At 42.3% G+C, this 20190-nt stretch overlaps 1 long non-coding RNA gene across 1 annotated transcript in view; it reads right to left on the reverse strand.

The window, feature by feature from the left end:
• Positions 1-19731, reverse strand: part of LOC116220820 — an 88195-nt gene extending 68464 nt beyond the window's left edge. The window contains exon 1 of the long non-coding RNA XR_004163898.2: positions 19516-19731. This is a non-coding gene — a long non-coding RNA (uncharacterized LOC116220820). The remainder of the gene's footprint in view (positions 1-19515) is intronic.
• Positions 19732-20190: the final 459 nt, after the last annotated feature.

Below are 20190 nucleotides of genomic sequence, written 5' to 3' on the forward strand. Positions count from 1 at the left end.
CACGGCACTGCGACATTGTTTCTGTTTCGAGAGCCTAAGTAAAGCAATGGTGTTCTTCTACTGTAAAAGACTTGATTCAACTCGTCAGCTAGCGATCAGGCATGTGATTAGCTGAATATAGGAGACACATTAAATGTAATGGTGCAAGAACCAAACCCTCCAATCCTGCAGTGAACTCCATCTGTTAATAATAAACTATTTATTTCCGCCCTCAGGCTAGGACTTATTAGCCTGTATATTCACCCACATCAATGTATAATGCCAAGGTGGCAGCCTTCATCAGTGGATCTGACACGGTACCAAGGCCGCTCCGCCAGTACTCCTGTGCGACTCCTTGCTCCTTGCCACCACGCCGGTGTCAATTCCCCTCTTGCTCTGCCCACTGCCGCGGCAGCCTCGTCACATTTGTCACAATAAGTTTTGCGGCTATCTTTAAATGACTCTCACCTGTGCTGTCAGAGTCCTCAAAGGCGCATCCGTCACACACTTCCTCCTGCTCCCTGGCGCTGAGCCAAGGCTGAGCCACTGTCACGCTTGACCAGGCTGACAGCTGCTGGGAAGGATCACTAGACAAAAAAGCCTTGTAAAATATTTGCTCCTAAAAATAAATTCAGCATCCCTTTCTCTCTCTCTCTCTCGCTCTCTTCCCATCTCCTTCTCTCCATCCTCCCACAATTTCCTGTTGATCCTTGCATCCGGAGGGAGCAGCTGCCCCTGATAATACTCAACACTGAGTGCCTCACGTTAGGGCCTGGCAAGCAGCAAGTTCATTCTCAGGGTGGAACTTTGAAGGGCTTTCCTGCTTACCTTTGTCTATTTAGGTTTTAAATCAGGTACAAGATCACGTAAGGAACATCACAGAAGAAATGGTTATGTGCTGTACATATAAAACAAGTCCAACAAATCATTCACTTAAACCCATCTGATTACAAGGATTACTCTTCAGATTTAGTGTGGTAAAAAAAACCCTATATCGTGGAGACCTGTTTCTAGAAAAAATGACCAGAAGCACAAAACCATGGTGCTGTAAAATATGGTCGGGGAGCGTGGGGACGTTTTTCTGCAACATCCATGCTGTGAGGCTCCATCACTTCTGAACGTGTGCCGCTGTAACTCACTCTGATCTTGCAGCATGTCGTCAAGGTCTTCGTGGTCCCAGAAGGTGGACACCACCAACCAAGTTAGCCATGGATGTGCCCCACTAAGTGACACCCAGATTGACTGGTTCACACTAATTTACCTCACACAGATTCCATTTATCTTCTCCAAGGTCCCCTGGCAGCTGCTGGTGATGGTATAGCTGAGCGATCCGCCGGCCCCCACCCCTCTTCTGCTTCTGTAAAAGGCAGTCCGCTGAGTGAATGCAGGCGAGGGGCAGTAGGCCGAGTGCAAGCCCTGAACAATCACAGAGCATCAGGCAGCACAGCTGGGGCTCAGCGGCCTGCCAGCACCTCTCAGCCCAGCGCTGGTCCAGCTCTTCAGCACCTCTCAGCTCAGCACTGGTCCAGCTCCACAGCACCTCTCACCTCTCAGCCCAGCGCTGGTCCAGCTCCACAGAACCTCAGCGCTGGTCCAGCTCCACAGCACCTCTCAGCGCTGGTCCAGCTCCACAGCATGGATCCCTAGGGTTCCAATCCCTCTCCCTTTGACTTTTTAAAAGTTGTTTTCTGATGGAAACTCACTTCAGGCATACATCAACACTTTGGGCCAGGAGAAAACAATTAATTCAGTTTAAAAATGGTGAGGTTTCCTAGACACCACAAGTGTCAAAGAGATGTCGTCATAGATAACAGAAAACATCTCCATCATTAAGTCCAATGGTCTTTTCATTATAGCCGCTAAAAAAATATGTCATTTCCTTTGGAAATTACCACCTTTTTTGTTACCTGACCACTTGTGCAGAAGCCTCCCTAAAATGTCCATTGACAAACGGTTTTCACTGCAAACACTGAATTAAAAGTGTCACTGGCCTCAGGTGGAACATTTTCGTTCGTTCAATGCCGTTATGCCATTATGGTGAAGAAGAATAAGTGTCAAATACGTGCCAGTAATCAATAGTATGTAGTTTGCACCAATGTTCTCAGTTGATTCCCTGCTATTGAGGTTGGTCCCACGAGCCTAAGACAGTGCAGTTCTTATTTGCACCTCTCTTAGAGTAAATAGTAATTCTTATAGTCCTAACATTTCCTAACATGTTTTGAACTCACCAAATCTAAATCTCAAATCCAAACCCACAGTAAATACAATAACAGGCAGTAGTCAACAGGAACAGCCTATCAGGGGAAATTCAGGGGAAAATCAGAAAATCTTCTCACTCATCCTCTTTGTTTCAGCACGTCCCACTGTGAAAACACTAATACCCACAAAAAACTACTCATTAAATGTTACCTGACACCACAGCCATTTTTGCTTGCTTTTGTCCACTGAGTTCACGCAGTGAAATTAACCAGCAAAACAAAATCCCCAAACAATAATGGATACACCCAGAGAGAAAAGCAAAACACACAATTCAACATATGACTCTGTTTGCCTGTAGCAACAAGGCCAGATCAAAAGATCAATGAAAATGTCCCACAGTGTCTATACTGCAAAGCAACAGCAAAGTGATTCATTGGGCCTCGTGTTCAGAATTACCTATGCTGAATAAGCCACAACAACAAGTCATCAAGAAAAACATCTGTCCACAGGCCTAATTCATACTGAAGCTGGTTTGGTGATGCAAAAGGCAAGAGAAGCATTTGCTGACAAGATAACAAGAGAGGCCAAACAAATCACGTTATGTCAATATTTTCAATAACATGGTCATTGGGCCTAATGTAGGTATTCAACCAATCAATCTGTGGCTGAAATAGGAAGAAAATGTATCCATCAGTTTGGTGTAATGGTCACCCAAGTTATGTGTACTCTGTAACAAAATGAGGCCTTAGTATTAAGAACAGAATTTTCAATGTGAATTCATAAATCTAGCAACCCTCTCCCTACCGCTCAATCCCTGTGATGAAACTATTTTTATCTGAGATATACATCAGTATGCAATGCTGTCAAGTGTTTCAATCGATGTTCATGCATATGCCATCACACATTTATAAACACACACACACACACACACACACACACACACACACACACACACACACACACACACACACACACACACACACACACACACACACACACACACACACACACACACACACACACACACACACACACACACACACACACACCATGGAGATGTACAAACCATGCAGATCCAACCATGCAGATGCATAGAGACAGACACAAACACATACATACAGACACACAGACACACAGACACACAGACACACACACACACACACACACCTTCATTACTGCTGCAGACAGCGGCTCCCTGTCCTGCATTCATGAATTTCATGCCACAGTGCTATTTGTCATGGAAACCGAATGGAACCCAGACATATACTGTACACTGTTGATCAATACCAGCCTCTCTGTCTGTCTGTCTGTCTGTCTGTCTGTCTGTCTGTCCACACTTCAGTCCAGTGCAACAAAGCATAGAGGTGACCACCATATGGAAAAGCTCACAAGGTCCTTTACAGGTGCACTGAAATTCAGCTCACATTCAAACTCTTATCCAACACATTAATCAAACTCAAATCAGACATCACTAGGATTTCACAATTATGTAGTTCAGCTTTAAAAATATGAATTCCAGTGTTATTGTACTTGTAATTGTATCTGCTAATATATTCTTTGATGAATATGTTCTTTATAGTCTTTATTTAGCTCTAATATCAGTACATTCAAAGACTTTGTCATGTGATATGTTATAGCTGTAACCAGTGTTCATCCTAAGAAATGTGCTGGTCATTCTTTTGTTTTGATAAAAGATATTTTACACAGGAGTGTTAACACACACACACACACACACACACACACACACACACACACACACACACACACACACACACACACACACACACACACACACACACACACACACACACACACACACACACACACACACACACACACACACACACACTTGAAACAGCAGTGTGCCTTTGAGGACAATGTGTCCATATGGAGCTGAACTGGAGAATGACACAAAGACCGCACCTCAAAGCATTCCCTCTGACCATTGTGGACAGCGCCTGTGCTAAACGCTTAGGGAGTGTGCGCGTGCAGCCACGAGTGCGGTGGGAGGGGGCCGCACACAGAACAAAGGAGGGGAGGCTGGCCTCTGCCTGTGCTTCCTTTTCCTAAACACATCAGGGCTAAAGACCTGGCCTGCAGCCTGCACACACCCCCCACCCCACCCTCCACCCCCACCTCGCTCCAGAGGGGTCATGGTGCACTTGTGAATAATAAATGAGGCCTACTGACCTTCTGACCCAAAGCTAGGAGGGTCAGCCGCTGCCCCTCTCACCAGATGCTGCAGCCACATACACAGGGATCAGCTCCAGGTCTAATGGCCCATTCCAGTCAGGCACCTTCTGGAAGCAGGTCTGCCAAAGATATGGGACGCCTCTGTGCTTCACCAGCAGAGAGGATCAGTAGTACTACTCTAAAGATTAAATACTTCACTGCTTAATGTTGAAAAAATTGCATTTGTCTCTGGTTTTTTCACAGGTCAACCCTTTCGAAATTTAGTTTTAAAATTGATTATCTAAACACACAATCTTCTTGAAACACAAAGAAGAAAAGTATTTTTGGCAGCCATTTTTGCTATTTGTGTATTTTACATCAATGGTATAATTCCATACAACCAGTACAGTACAGTGTCCATTGTGTCCATTGTGTAGTTAAATGTGACTTTAGTTTCTACATTTCTAGAATAACCTCAGAGCAGAGCAGTCCAAGTGAGTTTTAGAGTGGCAGTTGGTTCATTCATTCATTTGAAAAAATATTTAAGCAGTCTTGGTGGCTGGCCATACTGAATGTCATGTGCTACCAGCTATTGGGGCATACAACCAAACCCAGAGGAGACAGTGATGGGGAGAATTAGGTGATGCAACATTAGACATCTGCATGCAGGCAAAGCATGCAATTCAGTGCAAAAAACCTCCAAATGGCTGCTTTCTTTTAACACTCATCTGACCAGTCTGCCACTCATCTGGCATCTCATATCTCTGAAATGCTAAAGATTAATAATAAAAGGCATTGGTTTGTTGATAGATTTGGTTTGTTGATAGGTAACGAGAGAGATAATCACGGGAAATAAACGTTCCCCCTAACCTTGCCAAGCACAGAGGAAGTAGAGATGTAGAGGCCACGTGAAGGAGTCATCACCACGGCCTCCACCTCACAGCACGCTGTGGGAGTCTAATGGCTCAACGAATATTCATTGCTAATGTCATTGTGAGCGCCTAACAGAAAACATGCACTCTCTATGCACTGAGAAGTATTGAGCCGAGTCTGATGATTTGAAACAATTCCACACCTCAGTGCCGTCTCCCAAATACACACACACACACACACACACACACACACACACACACACACACACACACACACACACACACACAAAATGCAGCACTGTCTACAACACTCGCCTCAGAACAGCAGCATCAATAATGTAAGCATATTTGCTTTTATTCAATATATCACTGGATACTTCATTCGGCCGGCCCTATTCATCAAAGCCAGCATCTCCACTCTCCCCGTGCCGTTGGCGGAGAGAGGCCTGCATTAGATGGGTAAAGCCTGCAATTAGATTAGCAGTGGCTTGATGTCACCCCTCTTCACAGGCTCGCAGGTTCTCCTCTTTCAGCCATGCATTCATTTAGCCCTGAGCTGGCTGGACGCAGCCCAGCAGAACCCAGTGGAGGGGACCAGTTTCACAGAAGGGGGGGGGGGGGGGGTTGACCATGGAGGTTGTCCCTGGCCTAGCCCAGGGGGGGGTTGGGGCAGGAGAGAGAGTGATCCCTACTCCTTATATTGGCCATTGATTGGTGGAAAATGTAGACATATTTATTTTTTCAAAAAATGTTTGCATTATTTGTTTTGAATAGATGATGCTTGTCGTCAATTCAGTTATCTTCATATTACAATGTAACCTAAACATGTCTTCCTTTTATATTGCAAAATGGCCATCAAAATGTCACCTCACAAACCTGGCACTCACAATCAAGAAGAAAATAGTAAAATATTATACAGGCAAGGGAGATATTATACAGGCAAGGGAGTGAATGGCTTAGCTTCTAAAATAAGACAGACATGATAAGACATCAAAACATCAACATGTGGTCCTTATAACAATAGCCTACTAACGTTACTGCACAGGCTTACGTTAGCTAGCTGACTAGCTAGCTAGTACAGTAGGCTATTTGCAATGTTAAGTGGTTATCTACCAGCTGCCTAAATAAAAATAAAAAAACAGCTGGCTAATTAAAATAAAGAAACAGCTGGCTATTTACAGTAAGATGAAACTTACAAACATGTGTAACCTTAACCCTAGTTATTACTCAGTAAATTCCGTTGTGCTTAAAAGTAGAGAGTTAGTTATGCTGTAACAAGGGTGATGTAAACACACACACTTATTAAAACCCTTCAACCACAGACATTTGTGTTATCCCAACTGCAACCTAGAAATTAAAGGTGAAAAAAAAACAACCTCAAAATCACCACATTTTTTGAGAATTCACGCAGCAAATTCAGTCACTTTTGGCAGCAACAATCACAACAAACCCTAGCAGGATCCTGGAAGGACTGCTTTTTGTCAAATTCAGCAAATGCTCTTCATGGTCCCTTTAGCTGTCGGTGCAGTATCTGTGCCAAAAAACCCTCTAGTGTTCGAACACAGCCCTGGCTCTGTACACGGAAAACATACATAGTGGCTCGGACCGGGCCATAAACAATCCAAGCCAATCAACATGGTGCTTCTCGAGCATGGGAGGGAGGGGTGTCATTTTGTCAACAACCTTTAGTGAAACTGAAACCATATCCCAGACTGTATCTTTAAATCATGCTTCAAAAAATGACAGATCTGAGAGATTTCCACACAAATGGGTGAATCTCCAGTGATGTCATCTGATACGTGTCTGTGCCTGTGTACCGTCTGCTGCCGTTGGTGCCCACGAGGGGACACGAGCAGTTTGACTCAAAGTGCATACGCTTGCCCATTGCACTGATTGCTTGATGCAGTGGTGAGCTAGCTTAAGTGAATTGTGTGTCTTCAATCTTCCCCAATCACTTAAGGCTGGGCATCAGCAAATACCATCCATCATCCCCCAGCCAGAAACATACGGTGCATCAGCAATCTCAGACCCACCTAAATGATAGTAAAGGCTGTGCTAAGAAATTTCCCCTGTCCTCTGAATTCAGACTATTGAGAGAGTCTACCCTACTGTAGCTAGTATGCCAGCATACCCTGGTTATGATATGAAGTAGAAAATACTATGTTCCTATACTGTCCTATTCACACAGCCAAGACACATGATATGTACACTTCAAATATATGCTGGGCAGATGCCTCCACCCTCTCAGTTGTTCGATGAACGCGACAGTTGAAAGAGTACCTTTAATATGTTTAATTCAACAGCCTTTCATTTTAATATCTATACATTAGATTTTTTTTAAACATATAGCAAAGAATAGTTATGTATCATTCAATCGTCTGAATATTTATGGAAGAGGTGACTTAACATTACCCTAAGCTGTCCTCATTAAATCATGGTTTAAAAAAACTCCAAAGAGTAATGATGCTGCTGTGGTGGCCTGAGAGAAGAATGGCCAGATGGAACCTCTGTCCAGGGCGAGGACATATTTCATTCAGCTTGACTGTCATTGGTTTATGGCTACAAGTCCCAGCACCAAAATGGACAGTGAGACCTTGGTAACATGTCACTAGGACGGCTGCAGCTTATTACTAAATGCTTGACCTGCATGTTGCCCCTTTTAGAAAGAGCGAAGCAGCTATCTCCTGATAGCCCAGACCTAATTCCATGATGGGTGGGGAGTATAATGGATTAATATACTTGGGGGTGGGGTGGGGGGGGGGGGGACCTTGGATGCACCAAGCATGTTCAGAGGTGACAAAGAGGAATTTTTCCCAGGTGATCCTTTAGGGATGGTCCTAGAAATCTATTTGTTGTTTATTGCTACAATTCTATGCATGAGCCATATTCAAACAAACCCTTTCAGTGTCTAATGGTAAAGTGTAACGGACGTGTATGGTTGTGTACATACAGGTGAAAGCGTGTAGTGAGTGAAGTTGTGGACAAACACTGCCTCAGGGAAGGCTGTGCTGCTGGGGGTGGCTCATATAAAAGCACAGTTAGGACACAACACTTCCTTGTACGCTCTGTCACTCTGAAAGCCTCGCCTCAGCATGCACCTGGTTTCTATTTGACCTTTCCACTGTGGAGCCGCGGTGACTGGAGGTCCTTTCTCTCACTCTCTCTCACGACACAACTGGGTATATATACACTTGACCCACTAATGCAGAAAAAACCTGACACACACACCTAGGTTATTAAATTGAAAGGACGTGCTTTTCTGTGACAATAACTTACTGAAAATACAGTGTAAACATTCTTACTAGGATTCACACAAGAACATAACTTTGGCAGTCGTGACCTAGACCATGGTATCCATGGTGAGCTGTCACCTCTCCACATCTTCCCCAACATAATAAACAGAGCCTGGACGTTCCTTGGGCCCATTTCATAAACAATGTTACAAAGTGGTCGTGGGTCAAGCCACCGCTGTGAGGCCTCTAATCCTTGGCTGGACACAATGGAAGTTATTGGCAGCTGCACTTCTGTAAATCATGTCAGAGTCAATAGCAACTGTTGAATGGGGAGGGGCCCTGGCTTTAACATAGACAAGCAGTTAATCTTTTCTTTGGGGGCCACGGCCCTCGGCTCGTGCTGCTTCCGCACAATGGGCCATAATGGCTGGCGTCCGCCTGGGCGCTAAATCGCTGTGTCTTAATCTCCGTTCATTAGCCACTAGCCCATCCAGCACGAGGGGGGACAATAAGAGAGCATATGCCCTCACAAAAGCCTCAACGGAAGTTTGGTTAATCCCTTTTCACTTCTGGATTATTAAAGAAAAGAAAGAGGAAAAAAAAGAAGGAAAAAAGAAATATATATATATATAAATATATATATAAATTCACGTCAGTCCTTCTTGACAAAACAGATCAAAGCAGTGAAGAGGCAAGAGAATGCGTCACTTTCTCAGAAAGCAACTCAGCATCTGCCCCTAAGGTGGGAGGGGTGTGCAGTTGCTGTGTGTGTGTGTGTGTGTGTGTGTGTGTGTGAGGGCAATAGATGCTGACCTTAGTTTAAGTAAACTACTGTAAACTACAAGGCTTTCCAAGACAGCAGTTGATTGCAGAGCAGACCTGGCTCTGACCTGAGCTGCCTTGGAGTGTTGGGCTGGGTGTGGGTGGGGGGAGAGGGGAGAGGGGAGAGGGGAGAGGGGTGACACGGGTCTGCGCAGAGCCGTGGCTCCAGACCACCCCCTTGTGTGGACAGACACACACTGCTGCTGCTCCCGCCTGGAAGGGCCTAATTAGTGAGCTGGCGTGTGCCGTGCTGCCACAGAAAGGTCCCTTGAGCGGAAGAGTGAGTGGGACAAGAATAAGGCCAGAGAGAGCAGTGTGTGTGTGTGTGTGTGTGTGTGTGTGTGTGTGTGTGTGTGTGTGTGTGTGTGTGTGTGTGCGCTTGTGTGGAATGAGCCTAATCAGCTTGCACAACAAAGAGATGCCAATACCACAGCACACATAAGCTAGGGAGAGCAGAACAAACTTCACCAGTGGTTCACGTAGGATCCTTGATTCTTCACTCCTGTATTTAAACATCAAGGAAGGAAGATGACACGACATACACAATTCAGATTTTCAAGGAGGGAAAGTGTATGTTAATAGTATTTGTCATGGTTTCAGTGACTGATGATGCCAGTAATAGTACTCTACCCAAGAGACTAACATTTTTGCACATTATCTCCTAATTTCAGGTATATTTGTACTTGATGCACTCATGTATTTCAATGCATTTTGACCAGAATGCATAATTGATAGGGCTGAACCCTTTAATGTTCAAAGGCGGCCTGACTAGGTGAACAAGGCTCTTTGGGTGGACCGGTCTACTGGGACTGGTCAAATCAAAACCCACTGACATGAAAGACATCTTCTCCATAATGATTTACCCTTCTGCTGAACCACATTAAATATGCATGCTGCGCTTTCCACCTAACAAGAAAGAGAAAAAAAAATATCTTTCTTCTCACCTTCCTTTACATTTCAAAATCATGACTTTGAGCACAAACAACCAATTAATAGTTTCTGGAGCAGACATCACTCTTAAGCTTTTGCCAACACAAAAATGGTACAGATGCACGGAGACCTTGACCACAAAATGTCTAATGTGTTTTACATGAATAATCATTTAAAAATGATCAATTTAATCTAAAGGAAAACAATGAATTGTGTATATGTTGTGACAGTGACTCCCCCCTTCTCTCCTCTCTTTCTCCCTCTCACAATGAAGAGCTGCTTGAATTCCTTCGGCCTCTCTCTGCAGCCCGGCGGAGGGGGATCAGTATCCTGGCCAACCGTCTGAGGTAGACTGAGGTGGCGCCTGTGCAATTTAATTTCAGTTAAAAATACACCCTAAATCTCATTTGGCCTGCATTAAAGGATCCTGTGTTAAAACAGCCCGGAGGAGTGTATTCAATCATTTTAGTCTCCCCTCACAACTTCATCCTGCCCATTAGGTGATGTTGCATTACAGTCTGATTGAGGAATAACGCTGGAAAGCAAAATGTACAACATGAAATGGATGGCAGCCTTTATTGATAACCATTAGACATTCCAACTCAAGATCTTGGGCTTTGAGATATGCTGCACAGACGCACTGAGGGCTCACTGAGGGCTGATACTCAGAATAGAGGGCTGGGCACAAAACTCAAAACAATAACAATAACAACCAAAACAAAACTTGTTTTTGCCTGTTAGAAAAGAGACATGCAAAATATTTCACTTAACCTGCTTGAGGCTCATCATGTCATTGGCTCAGGCTGGTTAGAAGCTCATTTCGTGTGTGTGTATGGCAGACCCAATGGCTCGGTCCTCGTTCATACTGTATCCACACAATTATGAGATTTTCATACAAATATTAAGGGGAGTGGTGTGGTGCCAATGGTGTTCAAAAATAATCATGGCCACACTTTGTGCATCAGGTTTGTTTTAACAGAGAAGTGTGGGCACTGCAAATGTGTCGTGCAATTATCTGAGTTGGCAATGTTTTGAACGTTTTGAAATATTATCAAAAACAGGTTTTTAAGATTGGGGACTTTTTCTGCAGATGGTGTGGCCAATATTCCATTCAGACTTCAATGTGCAGCATTTTCTTTTTAAAAGAAGAGAGGTCACAATAAAGAAGGAGCTCCTACAATAGCCCCTGTTTGTTCTGCAAACCTTACATACTAGAGCTTTACTGATCCTGATGAAATCAAAAAATACATATTTCAGACATTTGAAATGCATATTGGTCCAGGAAAGTGCATCGGTAGCTCGCACATACCAAACGTTCAGTCATGGACGGATTAAGAAAGTACTTCTACTCTTTGGCAGCTTCAAAGAGGTGTGAGAGAGTGGAGCATGTCCATTAACAAGAAGCCGCCGCATATGAACGCATTTTTTAACAAGGCACTGCCTTTTAAGTAATTTCAACAAGCTCTTGTGCTTCACACATGTGTCTCATCTGAAGGGCTCCATTAGTGCTTTTACTTTTCTCTCTCTCCGTGGTTTGATCCTTTTCATCTCACTCCGTCCTTGGATAACTGGGGCGGCTATACCCTTACATGAATCTGTCTCCGTCGTCTAAAAAGCTGGTTGTCTCGGAGTCTGGGTCAAGGGTCATGGACTTTGAGGAAGGTGAAAACAGTCCGACCCAAAAAAGCTGTAGGTAAGATGACCTCACCTCAGTCTCTGGGAGATACAAGAGTGTCCCCTTCAGATGTGTGAGCGCAGTAAACAAGCTAAGCTTTTTCCATGGAGATGCATTCAACACAAACACCAACCACTCAGGCACTTTTTCAAGGTTAGACATTTTTTTATCATGACTTGTTTTTCACAAACAGAGGCACCAACGAGACGTGGAGCACTGTACGTGCGTCCTCCATTCACATTACTACCGTCTAGAATGGAATAGTGTTGACACTTAATATCAGGCCACTTTGCTTGAGATGAAGTCACCATGACATTTTCCAATGGCCCTGCAGAGGAAGCCCAGAGTGTTCTCCTCATCCTCCCACTCAACAAGGTGTGGGTGGCAACAAAGCGGATGGCCCCTTGAGCCTCCCGGTTGCCTAATTGACACGGCGGATTGAAAAGGTGCTTCTGTCTTGTCATTATTCAATATGGAGGTTCATTATGACAGATAAAACCAGGTGCTTGGAGGCTGCCCCTGGCTATGAGCCAAGCCTCTCTCCTAGGGCTCTGCAGAGCGTGACTAATAAGCTCCAGCGTGCCGGGGAGCACCTGAGGAGGTCTGCTCTAACCGCGTGCGGACATCCTATGGCAGACAAGTTTAAATGTGCAAGCTCGGGCTAGAACATTTAAATATGTTGCCACATCCAAGAGAAGGTCTGACAACAGGTGCTGCACACAGTGACTCCTATACCTATAAAGTGTGCTGAAGCAGTATGCAGACTGAAGACTAAATAATTACACATACAGGGTTCATTGCCCTGGGCCGGGCTGTCCCATTAAGAGAATAATTAACTTTGGGTCAATATTCACTTCACTGCTGAGATATGACAATGACAATCATGTCAAAAAAATATTACTAAAAAATGTATTTGGTAAAGGGAATGTGTAACAGTCATAATTACACAAGGTTTGTCACAATTATCATCCAGTTGAAGTCATTTTCTACATATATAAAGTGTTAATGTAAAAATTCAGAAGCTGCAGAAGGTCAGAACAAGAGCCGTATGAGCAAATGAAATGTAAACACTTGGGTATCTGCGTGATGTGTCTGGCAATTGTGCTTAGCCGCATTCACAAGATTATTACTGAGCAGCTCAAATGGCTTGATTGTTCAATAAATGCCCAATTAAAAAATTGAAATAAATTTTTTTGTGTTGATTGTTTGATCATTTTGAAATAATAACAAAAGATCCGGTGTTCATGAGTTTGTATTTCAGTGATGCAAACAGATCAAATGTGGGACAAGTAGTACGTTTGTGTGGGACCAATGCTGAGAGTAAATCTAAAGCTTTGATATGATGTCTATCTAACTGCAGAAGAAACATTTGTATTCTGCCTTTCGGTTTGTAAACCCCTATACTTTGTCCTCTAGTTGAATCCACAGCACACCAGTTAGGACATACAAGATACAGGCTACAGCTTTTGCTATATGAAAGATATGATGAGCCATGATGTCGCCTGGTGGCCTTTACCTTATCTGCAAAGTTTGTGTTAATTAGTTTTTTGTGACGTAGCAGAGGAGTTCACCGACCCCACATCTGCACAGTTTGATTGACGGCTGTCACAGCCTCTTGATGACCACCTTCACTGCTCATCCATTGGATGAAAGCCAGGCTTTTAGAAAAGCTTGGCTATGTTGAATTTGTATGAGCCAGGTTGCTGCTTTTGACGTAGCGCTATTGAATAGAGTAGAAAGTGTGCCACACTGGCAGAAGTAGCTCATGTGCCGGGCGGGCAGCCATTTGTCCTTCTTTCTGACAATAAAAAAACGGATGACCAATGAAAATGTGGCACCTTATCTCAATATGCGGGATGCGGGACAAAGGGTCATAATGCTGTGCAGTACAACGCAAAGAATGACACTTGGGCAGCCTAGAAGTCAATGTTTTCAGAGCACTGTTTGAAATGTGTTATATATGGTGTCGTAATAATCATGCATAAATTAAGCCTACTGTATGTTTGGAATCCAGATGATTAATGTTAAAGGTTGTCATTAAGAAATGTTTCAAAACAGATTTTCTGCACCAACAAATATCCCAGAATGGAAATTTAATCCATGGAGGAATTTCCCCTTTTGTCAAGGTATGGGGGTGGCTTTAGGAACATGAGGCCTGTTTATGAATCAGTAGCATGGGTGAGGAGCAGGAGCCTGATGCACAACGCACTCAGAACCTGACTGTCCTTTGCATAAACTCAGAGTTCATTCCTAACAATATAGCAGAGAAAGGACAAAATCTGCAGTTCATCTCTCATCATTTTCATATCTTTATTATTTTAATATGGGTAAAGTAAATCAGAGGTGCAATATGACTTCTAAAATCTCCACTTTACTGTTGAAACATTCTCAACATTATTATTTCAAAACAAACACCTCTAACGCAAGACCAGTAAACCCCTCAGCCCTGCTGAACCCACCCATATCAGCAGTCCTGAAGAGATTAGCACATTGATCATTTTTACGTGCTAGCAACCGTGATGGCCATTACCAACAGTCCAAGTGTGGCAGGCTGGGCCCAGATGTCCACCCTCGGCAGCATTTGGAGCATCGCAAAGAGCGGTCATGAGGTCAGGGGGTCACAGTGACCTTTGTCCGTTAGGGCAGTCGACCCCATCCCTGCTTCAGGGCCATCTATAGGGGAGCAGATGGACAGAGCCCCCCCCCTTCTTTTGGTGCTCTGCTAATATCAAGATGAATGAAGCTGGCACCCTGTCTTCAAAGACATACTAGATCAGGAATATCCAGCAAAGTCATCTTGCTCTGCACAACAGTCTATGCACACATGACCAATCACTGCACTGGCCTGGCACCCAAACAACAAGACGTGACAGCTTCAAGCTTCAAACCTCAATTATGGATATGTATATATTGCACGTTCAATGACCTTGAACAAGTTAAGATGAAATCTTGAATGTGATTCAGAATGTAACATAAGCACACAAAGTAAGAATACAAATTAACTCACACACACACACACACACACACACACACACACACACACACACACACACACACACACGATGGAATATACATAAACAATTCATGCCCACTATTTCACACATAACAAACATATTAACTTAGTGTGTAACTAAGCAAAAAGCTTATTTAATTATTTTATCAGAAATACTGCACTTTGGAAATTCTAACACGCAGCACATCCAATTAGCAACTCTTTTTTCTGACAATTACTTTCTGATATATAAAAGTCTCTCTTTCAAATGGGCTAAATCTTAATTTTGTAGGGATTATACCTTCAGTGTTTCCTAATTTAAAGGGATCAAATCTAAATACTAGTCAAGGCAATGGTTTACTGGTATAATAATCTTCTGTGTCCAAATAAGTTATGGGAAATGCCTTGCTCTTCATTACACTATACTGTAGATTAACTCCTTGGGGATATAGTAATGAACTACATTTTAAAGGGGAATTAATTTAATTAAAACGTCTAATTAAGATATTTGGATCCATGCACACGCAGCACATTAAGAATCGTGTGAGTTGCAGTACAGCTAAAATAATTTGCTCAGGGAAATGTGGACTAAGATGTTCACCAATTAATGAAAGTGATTAGTGGCCCATCTAATTGACGAAGACGAAGATTAATGTACTCTAAATGGCTGCATCTTTATCTCTCACTCAGAGGAGGGAGGGCACGGCTTAGAACAACCAACTGCTTCCTTCTAAGTCAACGGGTTCTGGGTTGTACATTTCTTCTATCTAGCTTTTATTTCTTATCTGATGGTCAGTTGTTGTGTGAGTACACGCTCAAAGGCATTTCATACATTTAGAAAAATTGTCTTTCAATTTCAATTCAATCTTTTCTTAACATCTCATTCAGATTTCCTGTAGTATTCCTTATGTGTCTTTTCATTTCATTCCATATGATATACAGTGTACCTATCTCTATCGGATCAATCAAAGATAGTAAAAAAAGGTGTAAAATGGAGAGAAACAAATTATATAAGGTATAGACTGAACTCTTTCTGCTTTATCACTGGTCAGTGTGTGATGGCCTGAAACAAAAATATAGTTTAAGTGACAATTTAACTGCTGTGGTCATTATCCTTTCACTTTAAACCCCCTCAGTGTGGACCGGCCCCTTGCCTGATAGCCAGTCCAAAGCCTTTGGGATTCTCAGGAGAAAGAAATCAATATTTTTCCCACTCTCTGTCTCTTTATTCGTTTAATAACTTGCAACCATAGTATTATTGTTCCACTGATCTCCCCCCATCAACAAAAGCAGAATGCCATGATTTTTACTCTCTCATGCCATAAAATAAAAAAGAATGATGGTGATTGGTTCTTTGTTCGCTCTTGGCCCCAAAACCTTCTCTTTCCTGCTTTATATATTATAAGTATAAAAAAAAATCAATTCTTTAATTCAGCATAAACCTGAACCTGAGGAAAATGTTCTTCATATAGTATTTCTTTGAGCTATTGTCTGAAGTAACCACAAAGGATGCATGAAAGAAAATGTTCGTTTTAATTTGATGTTGAAAAATCCTTTGAAGTCCATAAATGTACAAGATCCAAAAGGTGATGTCAGCAATGGCACACCCAGGTCTAGTCATGGTCGTTTTCCCCACCAAATTAAGGATGAACTCATCAGCTTCTCATAATGATTCCAAATGAGCACATTTGTCTCCTACTGCAAAAATGAAGAATCGTTGACTGAACAATGAGATATAAATCTATCTATGAAAGCACTAAACAAATGCACGCTGTATAACAATAATACCGTCTCAAGACTTCTCGTAAAGATAAACCAGGTGTTTTTGTGTATAAATCCGAGGGACACAGAGGAACAGCCTGCCATGAACAAGAACCCTGTATTGATTCCTCTTTGTGGTGCAATGCTATTTAGCTGCTGTCAAAGCTACTTTCAACCAGCTGGAGTCAAATTGCCGTATTTACAGCAAGAGCTCTTGTTGAGAGGACTGCAGGAACTCACAATACTCTATTCAAATGGCATCCTGGAACACAATTGGGCGTATTTGACAGAAAACTTAGGGCTGCAACAAAAGCCCAAGTCCAAAGTTCTTTTCTTGCCTCCATCAACCAAATAGCCACTTCAGCTATCATTATACAGTAAAGCACCCACACTTTTTTAAAGTCACAAAGTGTTTTTTTAAAGCTCCAAAACTTTGTACAATGAGAGTGTGTGCAGTGACAAGTGCATTTGTCATGCTGGTCAGAGGAGAGAGGCCCTGTCATGACTCCCCACCCCGACACGTGCACATACAATGAGACACATGCAGGCTGCATAGACCCATGAAATCAAAGCATTCTTTTATTGTCTCCCTGATTTATTCCAATACAATCCGCCCCCCAAAAAAGGGTAAGCCGTAAAGAGGGGACAAGCCCTAAAGCCCAAAGTTGCAGATAATTTCCTTAATAAGTCCACTCCCACACACATACAACAATACATTAATAGGCAAATGAAATTATTCAGATCAGTTCCCCTATTAATGAATCTTAACTGATGTCATAATAGCTTTATAAGTTATCAAAACATCAGTGTCAAAGCTATAAACTTAACCTTGAACTTTATCTTTTATATTTACTTTAAACCGAATAAAACAAATTCTGAAGCATTTATTATATCTAGCAATATATTCTTGAAGATCAAATTGAACAGTTTTTTTTACATACACAAAAGCCTACACATATAATGAATCTACAAACAAAATTGAATTACATTTAAAAAGTTAAATTTGTGATACGATATTTGTTAAATTCAATGTATATTCACTATGTAGAAGCAGAGACAAATTATTAATTCCCAAACTGAAAAATATCAATATTCCATCCTTCAGAAGATTTTGCATTGTCACACTGCATTGGCACACAGAAAAAAAAGGTTACGGAAATGGAGTGATGGAAATTCAGATGGACACCAATACAGCAGAAACTAACTGGCTTAGAGGCTATGTCAGATCACCATCTGTCCAGAAAGCCACTATTGAAAACCCACGGGTTTACTACACTTACAGTAGGAGACCATTATAGCCACACACTCAATACCTCAATATTAAACGTTTTAAAAACATTCTAAGTGGTACAAAACAGTACTGTGTTTGTTTTGCATTAAATGATTTTATATTCTACATGTATAGTTTATTTTTTACAATCACCACAATATTGTATTTTGTATATAAAATAATATCTTCAATGTGAGCATCCAAATTAAAAGGTTATGGGGCTCCAAAATGATTGGATTGATTGATAATGTTTTCCCACCTTGGAATAAACTCTAGAGCAACAATGACAACAACAAAAAAAGGAATAAAACTAATATTTCCTTGAATTGTGATTGTTAAAGTCATTTCTGTGTGTATTTAACTTCTCCTGACCCTCAGCACCTGGCGAGTGTGTTTATGATCCAGATCCGGTGTGTGTAGGATCTCTTTTTACAAAACCACTGAAATCAATCATAAATCATATACAACAACATAATGCCCCGTATATGTGCCCAGTCACCCAGGCCATCACACCCCTGCATGGTAACTTATATGCTCTACTTCTATTGTAATGTCTGCTTGTACAGATTTCATTTGAATTGAATTAATGAAAATACAAAAAATAAAAAACACTGAAACGCTGAACAGAATTTTACTAATTCAATCGCATTTAATATTTGAATGAAACAAAATGCTACTGCTATAGGTCTAAATATATGATGCGTTATCAGTTATCATGCAACTTTATCATAAGGTGCTGGTGCTCTTCCTCTGGCTGGATGTGGGGTGGATTGCCAGAAATCTCTCTCATTAAGCTGCTTTAAAGATTTATTTAATTTTACATCCAGAATTAGAGCTATAAATATCACTTAAATTCAATTTCCGTAACATCCCTTCTATACTTAATGAAGACAAAATTAGATCAATTGCCTCCTATTTATCACCAGCAAACACACTGCAACACGGACTACAAAAAATATGTTTCATTATTCAGAAGTGTCTATGCAGTGCATTTTTAAATGCCGCTACCATTTTGCATAGTGCTATATTTCTTCAGTTGGGCATAGAGCCGATGCCAACTGCATATTTACCAGTGTATGACTTCGTAATGATTCCACACAATCTCTCTCATTCAGGGCTCACAATAGTGAGCGGCATCGACCATGGCATTGACTGGAGCCCAGCGCTGCACTGTGTGCTGCAGTGAGTCTGCCTCTGAGCACAGACAGCAGGGCCTTCATTGATCTGCAGAGACTGAGCCTGCCTCTCCTCTATTTTCCTCTCCCCTCCCTCCCTCCCTCCCTCCCTCCCTCCTTCGTCCTCTCTGACACATTCTCTCCCCACCTCTCTCTCTCTCACGGCATCACCATATGTTAGCTACATGATTATTTGATTACAACACATGAATTCAAACAGCCAAGTCATGCCGCTGAGCCAGTGTTCTGTGCATCATTGGCAAAGGCTCCTCCGGCTGAATACACGTACGAGAGAGTGGTTGTATATACACACACACATATATAAAAACATATGTCATCCTAGGAAAGACTGTATTATCTTACAGCATCAAGACCTCCCATCTCTAAGGGAGCTTTGAAAGCCAGAGCAGAGAAAGAGAGAGACAAAGCTCCTACCTGGTAGGCCGACAGGTTGGGGGGCTTTAGGCTGCAGAGGTCCCTGTACTGAGCTGCCTTCCTCAGGACGCTTCCCATGCAGATGACCAGGCCAGGCTCTCTCCTCTGCTCTCCTCCACACAGCCACCCAGAGCTGCCGATCAATTAGCCCTCCCTGTGATTGATCACAAGAGCATGGCCTCAGTTTGGCCACCTCTTCTGCACCAGCACACCCACACACACACAATCCAAACAAAACAAATGCAAAAATGCTCCCATATACATGTGAGTACACACATATTAATGCTCACATGCAGTATATATGAGAGTACACACATATTAATGTTTTAAACTGTAAAGAGTTATTCTACTGAATCAGCTCTGATGAACAGAGGACTGGAACATGAAAAAAAAAAACATTTCTGATGGAAACACGGAACCGATTGAGTGCGCTATGTTTATTGTTTTAATAATAATTCATTTTTATTTATTTATTATGGAGTGCTGTTAAAATCCATAGTCAGCCACTGTGTGACAAGCCCCTATGGATGTATACATTCCATGGGGACCAAGACGAGCTGTCCTGGGCAAAATGGTGGCTTGCTCACTCTCACACACAATTTTCTGCTGCACCACTGCTGTGTTACCAGGTCTCCATTATCCTTGGTGCTTTTCATTTTTTTTTCTATTTATTGT

The sequence above is a fragment of the Clupea harengus genome, chromosome 6 (assembly GCF_900700415.2).
Source record: "Clupea harengus chromosome 6, Ch_v2.0.2, whole genome shotgun sequence".
NCBI classification, from domain to species: Eukaryota; Metazoa; Chordata; class Actinopteri; order Clupeiformes; family Clupeidae; genus Clupea; species Clupea harengus.